Source organism: Cygnus olor, chromosome 2, assembly GCF_009769625.2.
Source record: "Cygnus olor isolate bCygOlo1 chromosome 2, bCygOlo1.pri.v2, whole genome shotgun sequence".
Classification (NCBI taxonomy): Eukaryota; Metazoa; Chordata; class Aves; order Anseriformes; family Anatidae; genus Cygnus; species Cygnus olor.
In genome coordinates, this window is record NC_049170.1 from 44,346,726 (window position 1) to 44,370,098 (window position 23,373).

The 23,373-nt window shown below is 43.8% G+C and overlaps 1 long non-coding RNA gene across 3 annotated transcripts in view; it reads right to left on the bottom strand.

The window, feature by feature from the left end:
• LOC121065807 overlaps window positions 1-23,373 on the bottom strand; it is a 64,981-nt gene that overhangs the window by 8,718 nt on the left and 32,890 nt on the right. For 2 of the 3 annotated variants that reach the window (XR_005817326.1, XR_005817324.1), the window contains exon 3: window positions 1,745-1,846. This is a non-coding gene — a long non-coding RNA (uncharacterized LOC121065807). Of the gene's footprint in view, window positions 1-1,697; window positions 1,847-23,373 lie in introns of all 3 variants that reach the window. The other variant, XR_005817325.1, reaches the window with a different exon arrangement.

The following is a 23,373-nucleotide window of genomic DNA, read 5'->3' on the forward strand; positions in this document are numbered from 1 at the left end:
GACCACCACTGGCCTTTGCTCCTATGTATACTGCTCTCAAGTCTGGACGACCAAGAAAAGCAAACCACTCTTCAGGCTGCAGTTATTTCTCAACCCTGACGACTGAGAAGAGGCCCCTGCTCCTCATCTCTCTGCCTTAATAAAACTGAAGACTAATATTAATGTTGGTTTCCCCCTTCTGCCCGCAGCCGAATGTCACAGGTACCTTCAGCTCTTGCCCACCGTGCCTTTTATGGCCAAATTGTAGCCGGGGATAGGGAGAGCTAACACGACAGCTTAATAACCCAGGGGAACCGGAGATCAAAAGCTGCAGTAATGTGGGATTTTCTTCAGTGGTGTGGTGTGGCAGAAGAACAAGGGGGAGAGAAACAGAAAACAGATGAATGTGGAGGAGCCAACATAGCATTTAGCTGGGGCTTCACATGCATCGTGTTGTCCTTTCTGATACCGAACTCCACGGTATTTCTGAAGCATCAAACAGACCGAAAATCACAAGGTACGTGAAAGCACAGACTCTGACGCTTTACAAACCTGTAGCCAAAATGCCAACCCTCCACCTCAGGTAAAGATGCAGTCACTGCGAGGTGGTGCACTGGCTTCTGCCTCCAAAACCCACTCTGCGCACCCGCTGTGCAGAGACAGGCTTTTAACAAAGTGTGTGCAGCACTGCACATATAAACTTGAGCATCTCTGGCAAACCTCTGCTGCAAGTGGTTGGCTTGATTGTTCAGGCTCCTACAGAAACATTAATGTAAAGGCATTTGGTGCCTCTCCTAAGGGAGGGCTCTGCTGCAGCCCTCAGTGGATGGGAAGGATTCATCCAGTGCAGGACAGGACCTTGGAGGTCAGGATGCAGGCGCACTGGCAGAGTTCAGCAGGCAAGGCTTGCACAATGTACCATTTCTCCCTCCAGCCAGGATGACCATGAGAGCAAGAGAACAACCATGTATATGCATCAAAAAACATAAATGTGAAATTCAGGCCTGTGACATTACAAAGCTTCTGGCACTTTTTGTAATGGAGGGTTTGACATGGTCGACGTAGTAGAGCCTTACATGGACAAAAGGGTGGGAAGCATGATCCTTACACACTTATGAATCAAAACACACTGACATCAGAAATAAAGCAAAATTGGCCAGGTTATGATAGTGCTTCTCCTTAGGAAAAAAAAAAAAAGAACCAAAACTTCTCCAAATTCTATCTGCTGTCTGTTATGCTTCTTTCACAAGCATATACCCCTCTGTTCCCATACTCTGCAGAGGCTTGACACATACATTTCTCAAAGCAGGCAGGAAGACAGTAACAACAGAATTATTCAGTTCTGGTGAAGCCAGATAAAAACCATGATCAGAGTACGAATTCAAAATTATATTCCTAACGAAACATGGGTATGCCATTTCTTCCTAAAAAAATAAAAACAGCAAGAAAAAAAAAAAACAGAAAATAAAACCAAGATGAAGAAATCAGGAAAAACAAGAAAACAAAAGGAAACACACCCCCAAACATACCAAACAAACAAAGAAGAAAACCCAGCTCAAAGCAACTCTGAAGTATGCAGGAGCTTTCCCTTTACTTTGCAGAGACCGCAGTGCAACCTCTTAACGTTAGTGCAAGCCAGCTCCACAAAGCCACCCCCTATTTTGTTACCAAATCAGCGAAAAAACATGAATCGAAGTGCAAATACTGTGGAGATTTACCATTAAAGCTGCAAACTTGACAGAGAATCACATATGGTCAGTCATACCACAAACACGAAGCTGCAGTCCTAAATCCAGCTGGTCTCCTTTATCACAACAGGATGCGTCTGTCTAGCAGTAGTCACTGAAAGAACGAAGTAATCTAGTGTCTGGAAGATAACAAGTTGGAAGGAGTCATGTTTGAGGATTTCAGCTAAATTAATAGCAATAGATTTTATTGTCCTCTGCCTCTAGCTTTGCTTTTAGTTCTTATTCAGATTCACTCTCGTTTAATGAGCAGAATAGAATCAGGAAAACTAAGCATAATAGTTCAATTAAGCATTTTTTTGGGGGGGAGAAAAATATGTATTTGGGATTTTTACCGTACAACGTTCATGTCTCCGTGGGGGGATGGGACTATTATGGCACTAATCTGTTTAACAGAAACAAGCACAAGTATTCTGAAAATGAGAACCGCACAGCATTTCATTTTAATCTGTACCTAAAGACAGAGCTGACAAAACATACTCACATGTGCAAATGGGTTGCTCGGGAATGAAGCTAAGCTCAGGTTATTTGCACAAATAAGGCTTTTTTTTTTTCCCCCAGCAGAGATGACAATAAAAGTACTCCTGTCATCATCACAGCCTCCTGCAATGTTAACATTGAATTTTTTCTCCGTGTGCACATGTGCAGGCAGCTTTTGTTAACGTTTGTCTACCAAATTATAATAGGTGTCTTTCCTTGTGCACTGGCTTGTATGATAGAGGTTTAAAAGACAAAACCAAGCCCCGTCTTTAATATAGTGTTATCAGAGGCATCTCCCTCGGGGAGGTGTTACGGCCATCTAGCAGACACCGAGATGAGATATGCGCTTCTTTGGAGAGAGATTGCCACAAAGCGTTTCAGACAGAATGGATGCTCAGCTAATAGATGCGCATAATTACTAATCCACGATGTTCCTTGATGGGGAATTTTGACAGGCAGTTGTGAGAGGTATCACAAATACATGCAATAGCGCTGCTGAGTTTGCAACTCATTCGCTCGGAATCCTCCAAGCTTAACTTTTAGCAGATCTGCAATTTTTTTTGGTTGGTACAATCACAGAAGCGTTGAGACCCCAGCCCACGCCTTGCCTTCCCTCCCCTCCCAAAGCAGGGCATCGGGATGAGAAATGCAAGTCCAGGCTTCCCTCACCCACGCACACGGGGCACAAGCTCTATGACACAACTGGACGGAGATGCTTCTGGGGAGGGGAACACATCCCTGCTGTGAAAGCTGTTAACATCAGTGGGGTACTGCAGAAATCGAGTTGCCTGTATGGAAGCCCAAAATTTATGAGGGGAGAGGGTGTTGATGCAGAAATACGTCTATGGGGGCCAGCAACCCTACCTCAGAGTTAAAGTGTGGGGGACTCTGTTGGTATCAGAGCTGCAAACACACACATATGGGCTGGGTATAATGGAGAAGACAAACTCATGGGTGAGTAACGGGCCATGTTTCCCCATTCCTTTCCTCTGCATCCCTGCACAGCTGAAGGCAAGGTTTCTGATCGCTGCTCCTGCCCTGCAGAGGGATGCTGGCCCCAGTCAGTGCTCAGCTGGTTTTGCTCCTGTGGTTTCAGGGAGCACTCCTAGATGTGCCACAAGGAGGTAGCCCCTCACCCTCCCTCTGCCACATCCTCAGTTTTGCTGTGAAATGCAATATTGAAAGAAAACGCTACGATGGCACATCTTGCTCTGAGAGATCACAGAGTACAAGCTCCACTGGCTCCATTGTTCTGAGAATTTTAAAGAATTGTACATCTGGCTTTTGTCACCGTCCTTCTTCTGCACTTCCATCGTAACAGGAGGTGACCATCCCTGCCTCATTTGTTTCAGCGAAACATCTGTCTGTCCCCAAAATGCTTTGAACATGCATCTCAGGAGCTTCTGTCTCAACTGAGAGTGAAAAAGCTCAGCAAACTGTGTAACTGCGCGTGACACTTCAACGTGCACTGGCTTTAAAGAGGAGATGGAGCCATGGGGATCTCAGAGCAGCAAGCAGCGCTCTCAGCACCGCAGTTCATTACGAGAAAGGCCACCGAGTATCTGCGGTGTATCAGGAGCCCTGTCATGCATTGCAAACATATTTGGAAAGGTTTTATAAACAAATCCTAAGGAGGTTATTAAATTTGCCATTCTGTGTACAGAAGGCATGAAAAAATTATTATAAATGGGGTAAGCAAATAGAAATCTGACTGCAAATAATAAAACTACATAAATAATACAAGAATGACGACTAGATTGCTGTTTTTTGAGTGGATTTGAGGCAGATGTGAAACAGGTGGTAATTATTTGCTACAGAGTAACTGCAATTTACTTGAATTAACTGCATAATACATTTTGGCCACAAATCATTGTATTAATGTAATGTTTTCTGAACTTCTTTGAAAAGAAATAGTAGCAGATCAAGTTGCATTTTTACCATGGCACTTGCATTTTGCTTTTATCCTCAGTAAGACACAAACATTCAGGCAAGACCTTTCAGGCCCGGCAACTTGCCAAGGCAGCAGAGGCCAGAAGCTCCAGGAAGAAAATGAGCATTGGCTCCACACAAAAGCTTCCTCCTTCCAGCTGGTTTCACCCCAAACACCACCACAGGATGCTGTACAGCTCCCAGGTACTTACTGGAGGTTGCAAGTGGGTCTCAGAGGGGCTTTAAGCTTTGTGCGGGCACACTCTCCACTGAAATACATATCACAAGCAACCCGTGGAGTTGTGTGAGGAACACAAGCAGATGGGGAGAAGGTTGTATGACCAAAGATGAAGGGAAAGCTAGGAAAGCTAGATACAGCCCACCAGAGCCAATCTGGGGTGGAAGGAAGGTCCTCACCTCGTGCTCAGGTCAGGACCTGGCTGCAGATGTCACTGGGCATCAATTTTTTGCCATTTCAACCCTGGGATGATACCCCTGCTACCAGCTAATGCTGGCTGCCAGTATCTGCACTCACTCAGCTGCAGCACCAGTGGGTGCATCGTCAGACCAGCTGGAGGGAAGGCACCTCTAGCACCACTGCTCCAACCACAGCCTCCAGCAAGCTGGGGTCCTTACAGACCATTGCTTCTCATCCTCCCCTGGGGAATCAGCCAAATTTCCTCCTTCTAACTTACAGGGCCTCCAATTATCATATTCATACACAGAAACGACGCGCGTGGCCGGGTGCTGCCCCATGCTGGGAAGGCAGATTTCTTTCAGCGCTTCCTCAGCCTTGCAGGGCTGGTTCTTGGCCACCACAACTGCTTGCAGGAGCCCTCACATCCAAACTTACCTTACCCCTGAAGATCAGCACCTAGTGAGCGGGAGGTGATCTGTCATTGGTAAATGGCAAGCGTGTTGCCACGCTGCCACGCTTAATTGGAAATGTTACCAAAATAACTGCAAGTGACCCATGGCTGGCACAGGAAAGAGGATGAAGGGCAATGATTAATTAGTGAATTAGAGGTGGGCACACACCTCCTGCTTGTTTTAGTTATTTACAAAACCTTCATCTGGAAACCCCTGCTTTGGAGAGCTGAGCCACACAATGGGCTCACACTGCTGTGGCTTGGTTCTTCAGTCTCAGGCATACCTACTCCATCTCTCCTAGTTCCAGGCATGTAAACTAATTACAGCGATGTTCCAGTGGAAGCTTCCTGCTTGATTTGGCATGCCATTCTTTCAGAGCACAATGATGAAAAATCTTAATTTGCTTCAGAGGAGCCTGTTAGCTGTATTAATAAATTACAATGCTGAAAATAAGAATAGCAGCGCCTGAAATTCCACAAGCAAAAAAAAAAAAAAGCACTGAACAAAATGCATTAAAGCTACTGTGCAGGGCACGTATCTGCTATATTTAGCTTTTTACCCTATAGGATGATAATCCTAAAGTGGAACAGCAAACCTGCTGAATCATACACCTTAAAAATGTAGTTGTCCTCAAGCAAAACACACCAGCCACAGAAAACCAAATCTTTTGCCTTTTGCCCTGCCTTAAAATACTTACTGGACTGAAAGAGATTAAGGAATACCTGAAAACTTCCCGAATGCACAGTTCAGAGGAGCGGGGAATTAGATCAGAGTTCACGTACTGAGAAGCAGGTACTCGTATCGTTTTGTGGAAGGAGCGCTCTCTGTTTTGATAACCCAAAGCACCAAGACAGTTTCAGGATCCAGGCATTACAAGGATAAAGGATCCCGTACCACGTACCTCGTTCAGGAACAAGGGCAAGAGAGCTGGCTTCAGGAATGCTATTCGCACACGTAAGGACTCAGTCCAGCAAGCCCCTCATCCACTGCTGACACGGATAAAATTGTAGGGGGGAAAAAATGCAGACCCTCACCAGAATTTGCAAAAGGCTTGCGTATGAAGCTTGGCAAAAGCACAGGCAATGTGCACGAGCAGCGCAAGCCTCTAAAACTGCCGACAACAAACGCTACATTTTTGACAACGTATTTTAAAACAGGAGGCATATTTTGTCAGCCTGAGAATTCCTTTTAGAGCAACTAAAAGGTATCAAGTTCCTACCTTGCTTGAATGAGCAGTGCCATGGTATGATATGGCAGTTTTCACCAATAATAACTTTTAAAAATAATATCTTTTTTCTCTCAACAAGCTTTACAAATCAATATAGAAAAAGAACACACTTGAATTAAGCAGATGCTTATGACATTCCTCCTGGCAATTTAATGTGATTTATTGAGTTATACTGCAGTCTTCGTTTTTTTAACCAGATTAAGGTTGAAAAGGAGCCGGCAACTAAAACATTTTTTCCATTTTTATTTATATTATATTTAGTTATGTTATATTTTTAGTTAAATATACTTGTGGAAGAGTACAGAAGCTACAAGACCTAATGGCCCGGATATGTAATTAATCAGATTTGAAAAGCAAGTACCATTTATCTCCATAAAACAAATAGAATCTATTCTATTAAGAAAACCCATTCAAATCACAAATCTGACTGCTGTTAGTGAGAATATTTTGCTTGGCAAAGGGCCTAAAGGTTCTAAAATTATATATTCTATTTTTATTTCCTCCTTGGATTGGATTAGTTACTAAGGCAACTGAAGAGTTCAGTTTTGCTGGTTAACAGTTATCCTGTATTTCATAAAATCAGTTACTATATAGGGCCTAAGTGCCCATAAAGAAAAAACAGTACAGTGGTTTTTTGGAGGCTATTTGGTTTTAAGCGGTTTCGTACATCCAACTGTATCTCCTTACATTTTAAAGGCATGTAATTATATCTGGGTCGCAAGTTTTTTCAAATTTTATTTCTGGGTTCTATTTTTATAGAAAGAGGGATGCAACCTCTCCAAATCGACGTCCTCCTTGACAAGAGAATTTGATCACTTTTCATTTCCTGAAGATGACATAGCTCCAATTCACTAGTGGCATCAGTGCAACGCGTGCTCTTCGGTGTGCCGAATAGAAATAGGACACTGTTTAACAGAAAAGTTAAGAAGTGACAGGAAAGATAAAGAAGATTCCCCGAAATAGCTCTCACTCCTGAAAACGCTCAAAAATTTTGGCATAAAGGAAAAATATCTGTAACACCCTTTAAGTCTCATCTAATGGTCATATTTTTAGCTGATCTATTACTATCACTTTTAATTACATATTTTCATACGGCCATACTGTTGTCACCACGGAGGAAAAAAAAAAGCCTCTGAGGAGTGTAAAATGTTCTGTTTACTGTTGCAAGAAGCCCTACAAAACCTCCACCGTGCAACCTCACAAGGTATGTGCCAAGCCCACCTTAAGCAGCACAAAACTGAGAGCAGATGGGCGGCTTGATGGTTGATTCCTTTGGTTTGGGTGGTTCTTGCTAACATAACTTCAGCTCAACCAGTTGGGTCAGCTCAACCCAACCTCCTCCTCTCCTTCAGCAAACCCTGTTTGAAGACGTTATTTTTGACAAGAAGAACATACACTTGAGTAACCAGCTGCCGTGTCAAGCATCTTTCCTGCTCAGGTGCAACTAGGTCAGGTAAAGTTCCTTCCTTTCAAGGCTACAAGAAAAACACTGTTAAAGCTGGCAAATCATTTGGATGCAGCAAATATCTAACTTTGCTTTACTGAGCTGTGGGGCAAGGAGAAGCCAAGCTGAAGCACAGGGTTGCACTGCTTTCACCAGGCAAACACCCGGGTTAGCAGAGGGATGGAGAGATGCTGGACCGTGCATCAGTCCCACCGCTGCCTATGTCACCCATTTCTTCCAGACAACGTAATTTAAGCTCATACCCATAAATAGATGTTACTGGATAATGATAGAGGTAATTGGAAAGGCTTAAAGCAGCTACTCCATAAATCATTTGTATTTGCTGGGTTCCACCTGTGCCCTTGCTGTACTCGCCCTCTTCTGCTCGCTTTGACAGGCAGTGCACAAAATGGGTCACTTTCTGCTCCCTTGAATATTTTATCACTAAAACCGTAACAGCGAAAGGTCGGTGTTCAAAGGGGTTCCTAGTCCACATCTCTGCGTGGCTTCAACAGCCCAGGTGATCTCGGGAGCAGGCCTGTCGAGAGGCACACAGGACCTCTGGCAGAATCGCTGCCCCAGTATCACAGTGTTTCCTCCCATGCGGCTCCTTGCTGTCTCGGGACTAATGTACACACAAAAAACCTATTGCTAGATGCTAAAGCTGACCCCCAGCATGGAGCGCACTATTTCAGAAACTAGTTCAGGGTATTCAGCCCCTTCTTTCAACTACAGTCAATTCTTTAAGCAGTGCTCTTCTAACAACTTTTCAATAAAACAACATTTAAAGAACCATTAGTGATGCTTAAAGAAAGCCTACACAGGTACGAGACTGCAAGGCAAGAGCCCGCCTTCCTGTCAGCTGCACAGAGCAGCACATTTGTGCTCAAACGTGCTCCCTTGAGACCCTACAACCTCTGCAAGAGCAAAGACAATTACCTGAAATCCAAAAAACTGAGCTATTTCAAAATCAAAGGGAAGGCAAAAAATTCATCCTTGTGATGCCACCCACCTCTGCTCCCCTGCCAATTGCAGGGAGAGAGACATTTCCATCACTTCTGTGCTCCCATTTAAGCTGGAAAGGCCCAAAGCAGCCAGGGCTTTATCTATGAAAGCCAACACTACAAATGCCATCGGGATAACCGATACCTTTTTCCAACAAGGCACTGCACCACAAAATAGACTGCTGCATGAACCAAGCTGAGCACGCTGCAAGTAAACGCACTCAGCGCACCTGTGGATACAAAGCATGTTTATTTAAAACATTAAGAACTGGAAGAAGTTCTGGGGAAGATGGGGAAGGAGGGTGAGCAGCATCTGAGCACCTCCTTAACCGGCATAGTCGTTGTAAGTACCGATGCTGAAGAGCAGTACGAATGAAAGGCACTGGAAAATACGGGCATTTAAAAATCAATGGGGAAATGACGAGATGCTGACCTGCAGCTCCCGTAAGGAAAAGTCAGCATTACCGGTAGTCATGTTATACTGTAAAAACTCAGAAGCAAGACAGCACCCCAACACAAAGCAGAGCACAAAGCTAGCCCTTTACTAGCTTTTTTTGCAGTCAGCTTCTCTTGCTTCACCACACCCTTGCCCTAATGTGCACTAACATAGCGATCTATCAATCTGGATAGCAAAATATCTACAACATAACAGCCGCGGTTAAACAGGACTATGATGATGGGCTCTGCTGTGCCCAAGAAATAACATCAGAACCAATGTTTCAACACCAGAATCACCACTTTGCAAACTGTACCATCATCCCTTAAAACTCCACAAGCAGACCACGGGAAAAGTCCTTCAGAGATGTTCACCCTTCTTATTGGGCTCAATCCTTCCAAATTTCCGAGCAAGGCTGACTGGGAGGCCTTCACTTTTGGCATACGCATGGTCCGCCCAACTTTAGTAGGGCTGCTCGTGCCTGGGTCTCCTTGATCCACTGCTGAGCACCCACGGTTCTCAAAAGTGATTTTTTTTGAAGAAAAGAAACAAAGCAAGGAGACCACATGTTCCTGTGCGACAGCTTCGCTCTTGCAGTGCTAGCTCTAGCTGCCCACAAACAGTATGCCTCGTACTGTGCCACAAAGGCATTCAAATTGCGTTCTTTGATTTTCAAGTTAATCCATTCCCGAAACTATTACCCCATGCGAGCCAAGCTGCTGATTTAAACAGGAGCACTTGCAGGTTTGCAAAATCAGGTCACAGGGAAAAAAAAATCCTTTGTTTTACAACGCCTGGAGAATGTACTTGTGGGAAAGATGGGGTTTCTTTTCGAGGGAAAGAAATACGCAGTGAAACTCAAGGAAAGGAAAATGAATCCTCACTTCTGAATTGAAACAAACTGCTGTCTTACTGGCACAAGTAAATTAAAGGTGAAGGCTTTGTCAGTGGCTGTGCACTGTGGAAGACAGCTAGAGTAAAAATGTAAGATTTCTGGGACAGGAGGAGTCACAAGAGATGAACATTGCATGATTTAATTATCCTACTGGAGAGAGAAATTAAGCTTTTGACTTGGAACTGCATATAAAGAGAGCAATTAGACTTCTCTTTAAGAAAATTAGCATATGGTTTAAGAAGGGAGTAATAGTTTAAAATGCTAGTATGAAATTGTTACTTACACGCAATGGTGATAGACAGACACCGCAGCACACTACGCAGACTGAACTGGATGTTCCGTGGGTTTATAACAGGATCCCCTCTGCAAAGGCAAAAGGCCTCGTGCTGGTGTGCAGGAGCAGGAGACCTGCCCCGAGTCATTTTTCAGGGCGGACACAGCCTCTGCATTTCACACGCTAGTCGCCATTTCAAAACCTAAAGTGCTGCTACGTAGCTTGGATATGTTTTATTCATCGATTATTAATCCCCTCGAAATCAGTGTGTGCTGTGAAACTGTTCTTGAAATCAGCTCTACATATACATGCACACGCCTGACTTGGGTTCAAGTTTTTGTGACAGATTGCCAAATAATAGTGTACAGTACACGCAGAAGAGTCATCTGCTCTTCCTCTTATAAATGAATATACACACATGCCTTTACTCTCCAGGCACCACTGGCACTGCATTAAATTCCAATGAAAAAATGCTGTTTCCAAAAAAAAAAAAAAACAACCCTGAACCAAACTTCAGATTTTCCAAGAGGGCAAATCAGTATGAGTCCTTTGACCAAAACAAAACCCTGCCAATCTATTCTAGGAAACAAGCCCTAAAGCATTAGGAAAACACTTAGTAATAGATTTAAAACTTAAACTAAGTGACTTTCAAGATCAGGATTGTATATAAGCTTATTCTCTATACTGTGCACCAACTTTCTATCAACTACATCCTCCTCTTGGAATGCTACCAAAATTACTGAGATCTCATCAGCGCAGAGCAGAGCACTTTTGACCCAGTGTACGGTTTTGTTATGGTATCCTTATTTGAACAAGTAACAATTCTGAGGAAGTCAATGTTTGCCCTGCTATTATTTCTATCTAGCAGCACTTTCCAGAGCGAAGAAATTGCTCTATCATGCGTGTAGAAGCACTTGGCTTGCACATCAAGAGTCCCCAGAGGGTTAAAAAAAAAAAAAAGAAGCACTTTTTGAAACCCTATCAACATGCACACAAATTGCACACCAAAGTACTGGCTAGTGTAAATTGGAATGCATTTAATACCCAAGTGAGGAGCAAGACAGTAACTCTGAGGTAACAATCTTCCCCTTTTGTGTAACTGGCTGTCCAACAAGATGTTTGAAAGAGTAATCACTTTCCATTCATGATCTTTTACCATCCACTTTTATCATCAGATATTTAACTTCTCTCTTCTAAACTAATGCAAGAAAAAGAAGAAATCAGTGCAGGTCTTAGTGCATTGATGTAAGTACACGTTACTTTAGTTTCATTTTCCATTGAACAGACTCACAGGGCTCTCTTTGAAGCCCTGGGATCTCAATGGTAAAAACCTAATGTGATTTGACCTCTTTTATACAGAAAATAGGTTGATAGAAAGAAGATAACGTCTGCAGCTTTACACAATTCTTACATTCACTGAGCTTCTATTACTAACAGTAATGGAGGGGAAAACATTAAGTGGAGATACATACGTGAAGGGTATCATTGCATTAATCACCAGTTAGTTAACTCTTGATCTTGCAGAGTCTCACAATAACTCGGCACAAAACCGATCAAAATGAACACCTGGAGTGGTGAACACCTGGTTTGTAACAGCCGCCCCAGGGGACAGGCAGACATTTATCCTGTGCGTGGTTTGGGTGCCCTCGTCTCTTGTGCTGTAGGGATCATTCTGAGAAATTAATTAGTATTAGTAAACACTGGTCATAAATACTTAAAGCAGTACTTTTTATAATACATTGACAAGTCTTTCCTCAAGTATTACACTACTGGATACCAAGGCATTACAAGGGGACATTTAGAGCATGTCTCATGCCAGCATGGCACGAAATACACACTATCCCCCGATAACAGCACTCTGCAAGAGCCGCTTCATGATATTGCAACAAGAAGCGCTAGCTTGCGTGCCCATCTTCCTGCCAATCCTCTAAGTTCCCGTAAGCACTGGTCATAAGCAAGGAACAGTATGCCTGAATTACTACTGCTGGCAAAGAACTGAAATGTATTAATGCAGATCTAATAAAGGCTAGTTTTGGAGGCTTATAAAAACCTATATATTCTTTTGGATAATTAGTGCTGGCAGTAAGCCCTCTAATCCCATAAAGCCTCATTATGTCAATAACAGACCTCACACAACAGGCAAATGGTACGGTTTCTGTACAGCAGCCCACGTTAGGGTGAACGAGCTGTCAAAAACAGGTTGGGGCTGAAATTAACCTCCAGACAAACAATTTACACCAAGCCAGGCTCCTCCCTTATAACATCCACGGGCACATTGCAGAAAACAGGACGAGCACCACGAGCGGAGCATCTTTCAAGCCTTGTGCCACCCAGACAAAGTTAGTCACTATTGCACTGTCTGGTGAAATAGAGCTTCTGCTGTTGTAACAACCGTGATGACTACACAGGGAAAAGATGATGGTCCGAGAAGTGAGTTTCCAAACCAAAACGTCCTTAGGCAAGTGGTCTCTTATGTTACAGGGGCTGCTCTCAGTGGGTGACGGGAGTTGTAGCAGCTCTGGCTTCTTTATCAGATTTCTGGCCAGGAGGTAAGAGAAAAATGAAAGCTAGGAGAATACAAAACACGTACCCCCACACCCTGTGTTTCAGGGGGATGTGCTACCCCCATTAAAATCTGTGCTCAGAAATGAACATAAGGCAATGCCCTGCCATCTCCCAAAATTAATCAACCGCCACAGGCATGCAGGGAAACACAAAGCAGATTGAAAAATAAAAGGATGCTGCTATCGTACTTTGAAATTTTGTCATCTGCTGACCCTGGAACCAACCTTCTGGCCGGGTCAATGAGACCAGCAGGCTTTGGCTGCAGTGCTGCAGCCACCCTCCGTTGTGCTTCCCAGCACCTTCCCTCTCAACCCATTTCACGAGCCTCTCCCTAATTGCAGGGGATTCAGCCATGCAGAGTTAAGGATTCTGGTTTGCTTCACAGAAGCCAGAGCAAGATACAGAAATAAAAAGGCATGAAAATGAAAGTTATGGAGAAATTCAGTGTTTTTAACACCACCCTCCCAGCTCCAGGCATCAGCAGCAGTCGATTCCACGCAGACGATAAAGCCGTTCATCACTGGAGGACCCGTGTGGGTTCGATACCTGATGTAAAGCAGATGATTGCTTCCATCGATTCAGACAAAATGCCCGAGCAGAGCTGCGTGCTGTCGTGGCCAGAGTGCATGCATGATTTTCTGATGGTTTAATAAATAAACCATTGATTACAAAATGGAGCCTGATAAATCCTGACAGGGCAGATTTGCAGCTGTACCTCTCCTCTGACTCCTATAATTAACAGCTTAGTGCTGTGCTACAGTTAAGCAAGGACCGGTTCATACAGCAGCAATAGCACGTTAGCAACATTTATGAAAATGTGCAAAATTACTGCACCCAGCACAAATGACAAGGTCACTCCTTGTTTTGGCTAAGATTTTCTCATCTGGGGCTGTCTTACTACAAAACAGACCATTTCTGACACCAGGGCTTCAGCCTCCTGATGACACCATGGCCAGGAGATCAGCCCTCAGGTCAAGCACTCACCAGAAGGTGTGAGAGATGGGGTACCAGCTGGGCTTCGGACACACGAGGGCTGCTAAAGGAACAATCCCACTCCTCGTCACAGGTTCAAAAGAAAAGACACCTTGAGAAACAGTACCATGGCAAACCTGGAAGAGAGATCTGGACAACTACAGCCTCGTATGGTGCCTTCCTGCTAAGCAACAGAACTACAGCCCTCCTGCGCACAGTTGCTCAAATGGCCTATTTTTTTTTTTCCTTGAAGTGCTGAATTTAGAAGATCTCAACCAGCGCATGAGCCTTGCTGATGCAAGACAGAGAAAGCACAAGCTGAATCAAATGGCATTCATCTGTCCATGCAAATGCTGCTGCTGTAACAGTGATGCACAGAGCCGGAGCCCAGCCGTGACTCACAGGTCTTCAGCCCCAGTCCCCACCACTGCCAGCTCCTGCACAAAGTATTATGCCTTTCTCTAACCAATGCATATGTTCTCCCAAGAATATACTTCGCTATTAAGCCAGGCTACTACATGTCAAATTACCAGAGGAATTGCTTTACTATTTACTACCCTATTAGACTCACCAGTCAAAGGAAGGTCCCAAATACGATGGCAACTTAAATATGATGGCAACTTATTCAAGACTCATACTTAACTTCACAGTACTTCAACAAGGTTGCAACTTCCTGATGACATTCTTTTACAGTTTTAAGGATTTGATTTTTTGCCTTGAAACAAATATATTGCAGAGGAGACTTATAGAGCGAGGAGAGGAAGAAAGGATTTGTCTCGAAATTTTTATTCAACTCCCTCCAGCCTGACTGGAGACAGAAATACACATGATGATCTAAAAAAAAAAAAAAAAAAGCTCTATTTTATCATGATAAATTCTTGTAATTTAAAGAGGTGACTTTGTACATCTCAATTCAAATGGAAAATGAGCTCTTTGGAAACAGAATGTGCAGATCTACAAAATACGTTAAATAACATAGGGGATATTACTGAGAAATGTCCATCAGAGAGTACTCATCTGAGTTAATCCTGTTTCCCAAATGAAATAAAGTGCAACAATAAATAATGGCTAGTGCGTAATTTCATGTAAAGTCAGGACCAATCTTTTCTTTCATTAAACTTGGTACAGTGTATGTGCTATGCAATTTTAATACCCTTAAATAATTTAGGAGAAATAGTGCAGACTAAGACTGACAGGAAATAGTCTAAGTTCCCAATTTTAGGAAACAGCCTATAAATGAAATTTCAGGAAGATATAACTCCTTGATTGAAGGCAAATTGTTGCTGTCACACCCCCAAAAAAGTATTAAATCTTATTACTTTATTAGATTTATTGCTATAATTTAGGAGAGTACCACAAAGACAACCAAAGAATCAGAGGACCTCATTGTGCTACATCCAGCCACTGCAGAACAACAACCTAGGAGACATTAAAGCAAAAAAAAAAAAAAAAAAACAAAACAAACAAAACAAAAAAAAACCAGCTCCTTTCATACGCATACATCAGCTTCTGATTTTTGACAGGCAGCATCAGCAAATGCATTTCTGACTCCTTCCATTTTCTTGCTGGATGGTTCTTAAACGTCTCCCTCTCCTACCCACCCGTCACTCCTGACCCTAATTTCCTGCACGCCAGATTTCTGTCCTGCTGGTGAATCTGATGTGCCCGATAGACCGAGCATGCAGGATGCTGATTAGCTCCATCGGCTTTAAAGTTTCCCTAGCCCATTTTTCAGGTAATCTTGTCTGAACGCCTATCTAGCACTCACACATGTGGCAGAGACGCAGCAGCTCACCTCGTACTCCAGGAAGACCTGCAATGAATCAGAAAAGCTCTCGGTCCAGATGTCGAAAAGCAGAGGCGTAAAAACCTAGCTGAAGCTGTAGCTTGAAGCCAAACCCACTGAATGCTTGTATGCCTCCCTGCATGCTCACGGTAGTGAAGGTTTGCTGCCCTGATGAAAGCAGTGCAAGGTAGGAGCAAATCCACGGAGGGGAAGTCACAGCACATGAGCTTACGCCAGCAAATAGTAATGCAAATAAGTAACTCTACTCACACGAGCAGCCTCCATAAATCCAGAATCATATTTGTGTTCAAATACTTCCTCCCACAGCTGCAAAGTGCGTGGGGAGGCTGAGAAAGAGTCATCTGCAAGCACAAGAATTCATACGACTTCAAGTCATCCTTATTAGAAACAAATGGTACGTATACACCAAAGGAACAGACAAGCAACCAACGCTGTCTCTGTTCCTTCAGTAAATGAACAGAGAAACCGAGCTGCTCCAGAACAGGCCAAAAAGAAAAACATTTTTTCAACCTGAGGCAGGCAGAAAAGGTGCTGCTCCGAGCCTCCTCCTACCCCTCCCTACCTCACCTCTGCCAGAGCTGGCTCCGGTCTGCTCCTCACCTTCATCACCATGCTGCTTCAACAGCATCCTCAACATCTGAGGTACTGTATGGCACATTCAATATTACAGATGGGGGACTCCCTGCAGAAGATACCTAGTTAAAAATCACATTTTATAGTTCGTGTTATGCTGACTAAATAATTTAGTATTCCCTTCTGATTTTAAAATCTTTCAGTGAGGGAAACCTACCTACTCCTCTACCAAGTCCACTACAAGTAGTAAATCCTTCTACCAAAAGAAAAGTGAACTTGGCCTTGAAATTTTTTTTTCCTGTTAAAGACCAAACAATGCCCCATGTAAGCCAGTGGTTATGAAAGAGATCGGATGAGTTATGGGAAAACCTTTGAGCCTGGAACTTCTGAACAGTTTGTACCAAACTCTACAAGACTACAGAAAATAACGTATCTTGCCACGAAGTGCCAGTATATTTGAAGAAGAAATCATACACAAGAAGGAACAGATTATAGTGTGAGTCCCATTTAACTCTACCAAAATCTACAAACGCCTCATCTACTACAATGTTTCAGAAACTGAACCCTAAACAAGAAAATTGCATCTATTACTCTACGTCCTTGGAAAAAGAGAAAAAATAGCTGCTGCAGTGTCAGCCCAAAGAGGATGAGGATCTTTAAAATGGTATGGCTGCACTTAAATTGTTTAGATGGCTTACACAGCAACTAGATATCAATGAAGTCATGAATTTTATGGGTTCCAAATCCATGATGTACTTAGGAAGGATTACTCACGTGGAAAAAGTTAGGCAGTTATTTCTGCATTATTTATTACACGCAAAACTAGTGCTCTCTATATTATTCTCCCCTGAATCCATGTTTACATGTGACACCCTTCCTGAGCAGCAGGCACCTTTTGAGGTGGGCCCACTCATTGCTCAACCTCGGCCACATATTTCACAGCAGCACCACACAGCAGCCCTGAAGCCCCCTTGGACTTTCCCATCAAAACACAAGCAGCACAACACAGGTTTTCTGTGCAGAAACACAGCATCTTTGATACTGGTGGCCATTTGGTTGCATGAGACCTGGTGCAGCTTTGGCCCACAGTGGTGCCAGTGTGAGCAGAGAAGGTGGGCCTCATGGCAGCGGTGCTCTGGTTGCTGCGCTTCTCATTCTGCTGATGCTTCCCCCACTGATAGTCATGCATAGATCAGACCCCTCTGGCTGAGGGTAGGTCACTGTCCTAGCACAGCTTCCAAGGCACTTGTGTTTTGATAAAGTTTCCTCTGCCTCACTGCCTCCATCCTTAAACAATGGAACAGATCGTTTTGAGTGCAATCACACAACGTGTGCAAGACAACCAGGGGAAGAGGCCCAGTCAGCATGGGTTCATGAAAGGCAAGTCCTGCCTGACCAACCTCATCTCCTTCTATGACTGGGTGACCCACCTGGCGGATGAGGGAAAGCCTGGTGATGTAGGCTACCTGGACTTCAGCAAAGCCTTTAACACGGTCTCCCACAGTATTCTCCTGGAGAAGCTGGCAGCCCACGGCTTGGACAGGTACACTCTTTGCTGGGTTAACAACTGGCTGGACGGCTGGGCCCAGAGAGTGGTGGTGAACAGAGTGAAATCTAGTTGGCGACCGGTCACCAGTGGTGTTTGGGCCCATCCTCTTTAATATCTTTATTGATGATTTGGACGAGGGAATTGAGTGCACCCTCAGTTGTCTGCAGATGACACCAAGCTGGGGGGAAGTGTCGATCTGCCGGAGGGTAGGAAGGCCCTGCAGAGGGACCTGAACAGGATGGGTCAATGGGCAGAGGCCAATGGGATGAGGTTCAACGTGACCAAGTGCCGGGTCCTGCACTTTGGTCACAACAACCCCGTGCAGTGCTACAGGCTTGGGGCAGAGTGACTGTAAAGCTGTGCAGAGGAAAGGATATGGGGGTGCTGGTTGATGCTCGACTGAACACGAGCCGGCAGTGTGCCCAGGCGGCCAAGAAGACCAACGGCATCCTGCTTGGTACTAGGAATAGTGTAGCCAGCAGGACCAGGGAGGTGATCGTCCCCCTATACTCTGCTCTGGTGAGGCCGCACCTCAAGCACTGTGTTCAGCTTTGGGCCCCTCACTACAGGAAGGACATCGAGGCCCTGGAGCGTATCCAGAGACGGGCTATGAAGCTGGTGAAGAGCCTGGAACACAAGTCCTGTGAGGAGCAGCTGAGGAAACTGGGGTTGTTTAGTCTGGAGAGGAGGAGGCTCAGGGGAGACCTTATTGCTCTCTACAACTACCTCAAAGGAAGGTGTGGGGAGCTGGGGGTTGGCCTCTTCTCACAGGTAACTAGTGATAGGACAAGAGGGAATGGCCTCAAGTTGTGTGAGAGGAGGTTTAGATTGGAAATTAGGAGAAATTCCTTCTCAGAAAGAACAGTCAGACATTGGAATGGGTTGCCCAGGGAGGTGGTGGAGTCACCATCCCTGGCGTGTTGAAGGGAAGATTGGATGTGGTACTTAGGGACATGGTTTAATGGGTAATATTGGTAGTACGGGGACGGTTGGACCAGATGATCTTGGAGGTCTTTTCCAACCTTAATGATTCTGTGATTCTATGACAAGGCAGTGGTAAAGTTCTGGTCTTCGGGGAAGAAACAGCAGTGTTTCTCCTGTTAAAAACAAACTGAGGATAGAAAAATCAATAGAGCATAGAGCAACTGAGCTAATTGAAGCATATTTTTTTTTCTACAATGAATACTAATACACACACCTTTTATAGATCTTTCCTCCCATTTTCAAATAGGTACCACAGTTCTTTTTCCTCTGCACACGTAGCTCCTCCTCTCCACCTTGCTCTAATGTTCTAAATTTCTCAGCAATTTCAAACCTAATTAAAAGTCTACTTAGCAGAAAGATGCTTCCTTCCTTTTACTGCCAAATCTCTCCACCTCGTTACTAGCCTCAGACACAAAGCATACAATACCTAGGGAAGCAGTGACAGATTTAAGGCCTAGCCTCTGATACCCATGCAGTGTTTCAGACTAGCACTTTGGGACCAATATAACTAACTGGGAGGTTCACAGTTTTCCAAATGAACACAGGGTAACGGTTTCTCTTTTTTGTCTGAACTTAGCAGAAGGTGTCCAACTTCCGGAGAAAAGTAATGTAAGAACTCCCCGCCAGCGACAGCAGAGCTTTCTAAAAAGCTTTTCTAGAAGCAATATCCAGCAGAGCTGAATAACCCCTTTTTTTGGGTCCTCACTTGAAGTGACCTGCATAACTTGAAACAGCTTTATTACCTAATAAAACCTCCCATTGCACTAACTCAGCCTGTGCGGCCATGCACAGAGATAAAATGTGTGCACATGGGCGCACACATGCATCCATATCGCGTATTCCTGGGTTTCACCATCTGGCATTGTTCTGTGGATTAATAAATGCAAAGTTAGGTTTAAAATACCACAAACGTGCCCAGGAAAGGAGAACTCTTACTGAAGATTTCAACAACCTACACAAAGGCGCTATGAGAAAAACAAAGTCAGCTAAGGCTGCAAATGAACTTTAGGAACAGAAAATGCACATTGATCAAGTCCGTGGATGCAAAAAGTTACAATGATATGTGTTTTATGTAGCATAAGTAAGTCACAGAACAGTACAATTGATTAAAGGTTCCTCAGGTCTAGAGGAATGGAAATATGATAAATGCTAATGCGACAGAAATGTCAAAATAGATGAGGAATTACACATGCCAGTGACTGAACGAAAACTAGCTGAGATTAAGTCTGAGACAAAGATGAAACGCCAGATTGCCTAAAGCTAATTATCTGGACAATTAATGGAATGCCTGCGACTCATTCTGATTATTAAGAGCACAGCCTATTTGAGAAAGGACAAAGCTATTTGCAGAAGTCCACACTGATTTCCTCAGAAGAGGATGCTGGCAATGAAGTGGAAGAAATTCTTACCCTGGAGATCACTAAGCCAGCTGCTAAAGCACAGTACGGCCATGTCACCTGGTACTAAAACCACACCGATCCCTTCCTTGGGCTGTCACTGGTGTAAAAATTCAACACACGTCTCATTTCCCAAGTTGATAATTTGACAGCGATCCTAGATAAGGAAAAAATACACGTCTTCAACACATGCTAAGCAAGATACATAAAAGTATTTCTACTTCAACCTGCCAGAAATTAAAATTAACTTCTTCCCGTTTCCCCTTAATTTTATCATTTATCAGTTTTAAGGAGATTCCTACATTCTTTTATATCTACCCACTCAAGAGCTAAATGTGGTTCCCAGATACATTTTTTTTTGATGTGATGACACTTAAAACCATCTACAGACCAGCCAGATGCAAATATCTGCTCATTCATCAGTTAATAAGTTAACAGGAGGAAACAGTAAAGATGTTTCATAAAAATATTTCACTTGCTTCTTTTCAAGAAGAAAAGGAAAAAAAGTTAATCGCAAATACATAGATGCTAAAGATGCTTTCTATGTAGAGTTATCTGAACCTTTTGCTACATTTCTGGTACAGGACTGTGTTAGTATCTGGAATTAGAAATCCCCAGCATATTTCCCTTTTAAGCACCACATTTGTGAGAGTAAAAAGCACGGGGTTCACATCCTTTTGAAGACAGTGTTACATTTTCAACATTTTCCCCCTCCAGTGATTTCCCTGGAAATACATACCCATCCACCACTGCCATGAAGCCTCACATCCATTAGCCATGAGCCACTTGGGCAGCAGAGTGAAATGGATGTAGCCCACCCCAGTGTTTCTCCAAAGAGTTTCCTCCAAGACAGCCCCTTCAAACACCAGAGGTAAATCAGAGCACTCATCTAGGCTGAGCAAAGACCCATAGTGCAAAAGTCTGAGCACAAGCTCCACAGGACCTGGAAGGGCCAGCAGCAGGCATAGCAAGCAGCTCCCACCAGCCAGGAAAACTCCCAGGGGACAAATTTATTCATCCAGGCTCTGTCACAGACTGACGCAGTTATGCTGCTTTCAGCACTTGGCTAACACCTTTGCACCGTATGTATATTCATTTTGTAGGTTTTTGCATCATTTAACAGCTCAATATGTAGGAATTTCCAGAGTTGTCTTGATTCTTAAATGTGGATGTACTTCAGCACAGGGATCAAACAGCCGAGCTGTTCCTGCTGCTTATTTAAATTCAGCATTGTTCCCTTAAAAAGCAAGCATCTACAAGACAGCACTTTCTGCAGAGAGCATTGCAAGCTGCCACGCTTCTCGGAATAGACCTTTTGCTGGGCAGGTGTCAGTTTAACACGCTGTGCCTAGATTAAAACAGTTTTTACAAACACCATTCCAGAGCAGACACCGGATTTTAGCCGAGGGGAAGGCAGCCAGTTTTACAGTAGGGAAACCAACTTCAAACAATTGCAGGAGGGGACAGCCTGTGTTTTCAAAACATATTTTATCCATCCTTATGTGGCAGAGGTACGAAGACATACTAAGGAAGCTGTGCTTCCTATTTTATTCTCCACAGAAGGAGGGCTGGGAAAGGGAAAATAGCAACGTTCGGGGCTGCAGAACCATTGTACCACCTCAGCAACAACTTGTTTGGTGAGCAAACAAAACTTGGTGGTGAAACAGCATTGGGCACCAGCCCAAGCTCCAAAGTGAAGCTGTGTTAGCAAAGCCCCAATAAGCTCTAAAAACACGTAGAATAGGTCGCACATTAAGCCCCAACTACCACGTGCAGCAGTGACAGCAGCCACGAGAGGGGTCACAAGCAGGATGGATGTCTGTCCCGCTGCTCCTCCTGCAGTTGCTAGATCTTGGACCATGCTCAATTACCAGCCGCAGGTAGGGTTATAAGCAGAAAGCATTTGGAATCCATAGGCTTAAAATGTATTTTTTTTTCACCAAGATGAAAAGTGCCCCCAACGCCTTTGTTTAATGTTCATATTCCTCACAAAATCTTTCTAACAGTTAAGGGTTTTCCAGGCCCTTAAGGAAAGAACATTAATATTTCAAACTTCAGAAAGGCCAAATCTCTCTTTTTGGCCTTTTAAACTGATTTTCCATTTCTAAGATGGTGATTAACATCCTGCTGAGAGACATAAGCACAGTCAAGAACTCTCAGCTTATCAGGCCACACTGATATTTGAAAAACATTCTCTTTTCAGCTTTCATTTCGGTTTGCCAAAATACAGAAATCAGCTGGTTCCCAGGGGAGAGTTGACAGACACACAGAATTTCAACACACAAATACAATGAAGGCTGGGAAAAATACACATGCACGATGAAGACATTGGTCTGTGCCACGCACTGAAGTCAAGGCAAGGAGGTGGTAAAAAGAAGTGCACGGCAGTGTTTCGAGGGGAAAATAGCTGATAGGTCCATCTCAGCTGCTAGAGTAACCTTTTCTGATCTTTCTTGCAAAAGATGATTTAAGGCTCGAAAAGATTTTTATTTCCCCTCAAAAGCAGCGTGTCAGAATAATGCACACTTCCGCTGACCCCATGGGAGGCATGGGAATTGTGCCAATCCATCACGCCGATGCCACCATCCACCACTATCTTCCATGTCTGTGCTTTTAAAGGTTAAAAAACCCTTGGTTTTGTGAAAGGATATTTTTCCCTCATCTCAGTCTTAAAAACAGTTGGAAATTTATACAGCCTATATCTATATTTGGAGAGGTAAGGCAGAGGAAGCATTATTGCTGGACTCCAAGTTTCTTTCCAGACTTGACAAAAAACAAGCTACTGATAAACACAAGCAAATGTTGTCCTGTGTTTTGATTCCCTTTGCACTAAAAAGAGGTTAAGTAGCTACTGAAAGATGCATTGTAGCTTTCCACACTACAATCCATCCGTCTTGAGCACAGGCATGAAAGATCTTGCAGGACCGCAGCTTTAGTAAAGCAACAATTCTGTATTTAAATGATTTGCTTGGACGAGGCTTTCAGGCAAAGTCCTGTGTGGCAGCCGCTCCAAGTGCGCAGCACGAGCCAGAGCACTCGCTCTGTCCTACCCTTTCACATTTTCAAAACCCAGCAGCACTCTGACTACTCTTTTCACGTCTCAGGCAGGTTTTTCTGTTACAAAGAATAATCTGTATTCTCCCAAACCTTGCAGATCTTAATCTGAGGAAGAGGCAATACAGAAGGGGAAATTCGACTTTTACCAAAAATTCTGCCAGAATGGGCTTTGGAAAACATGAACA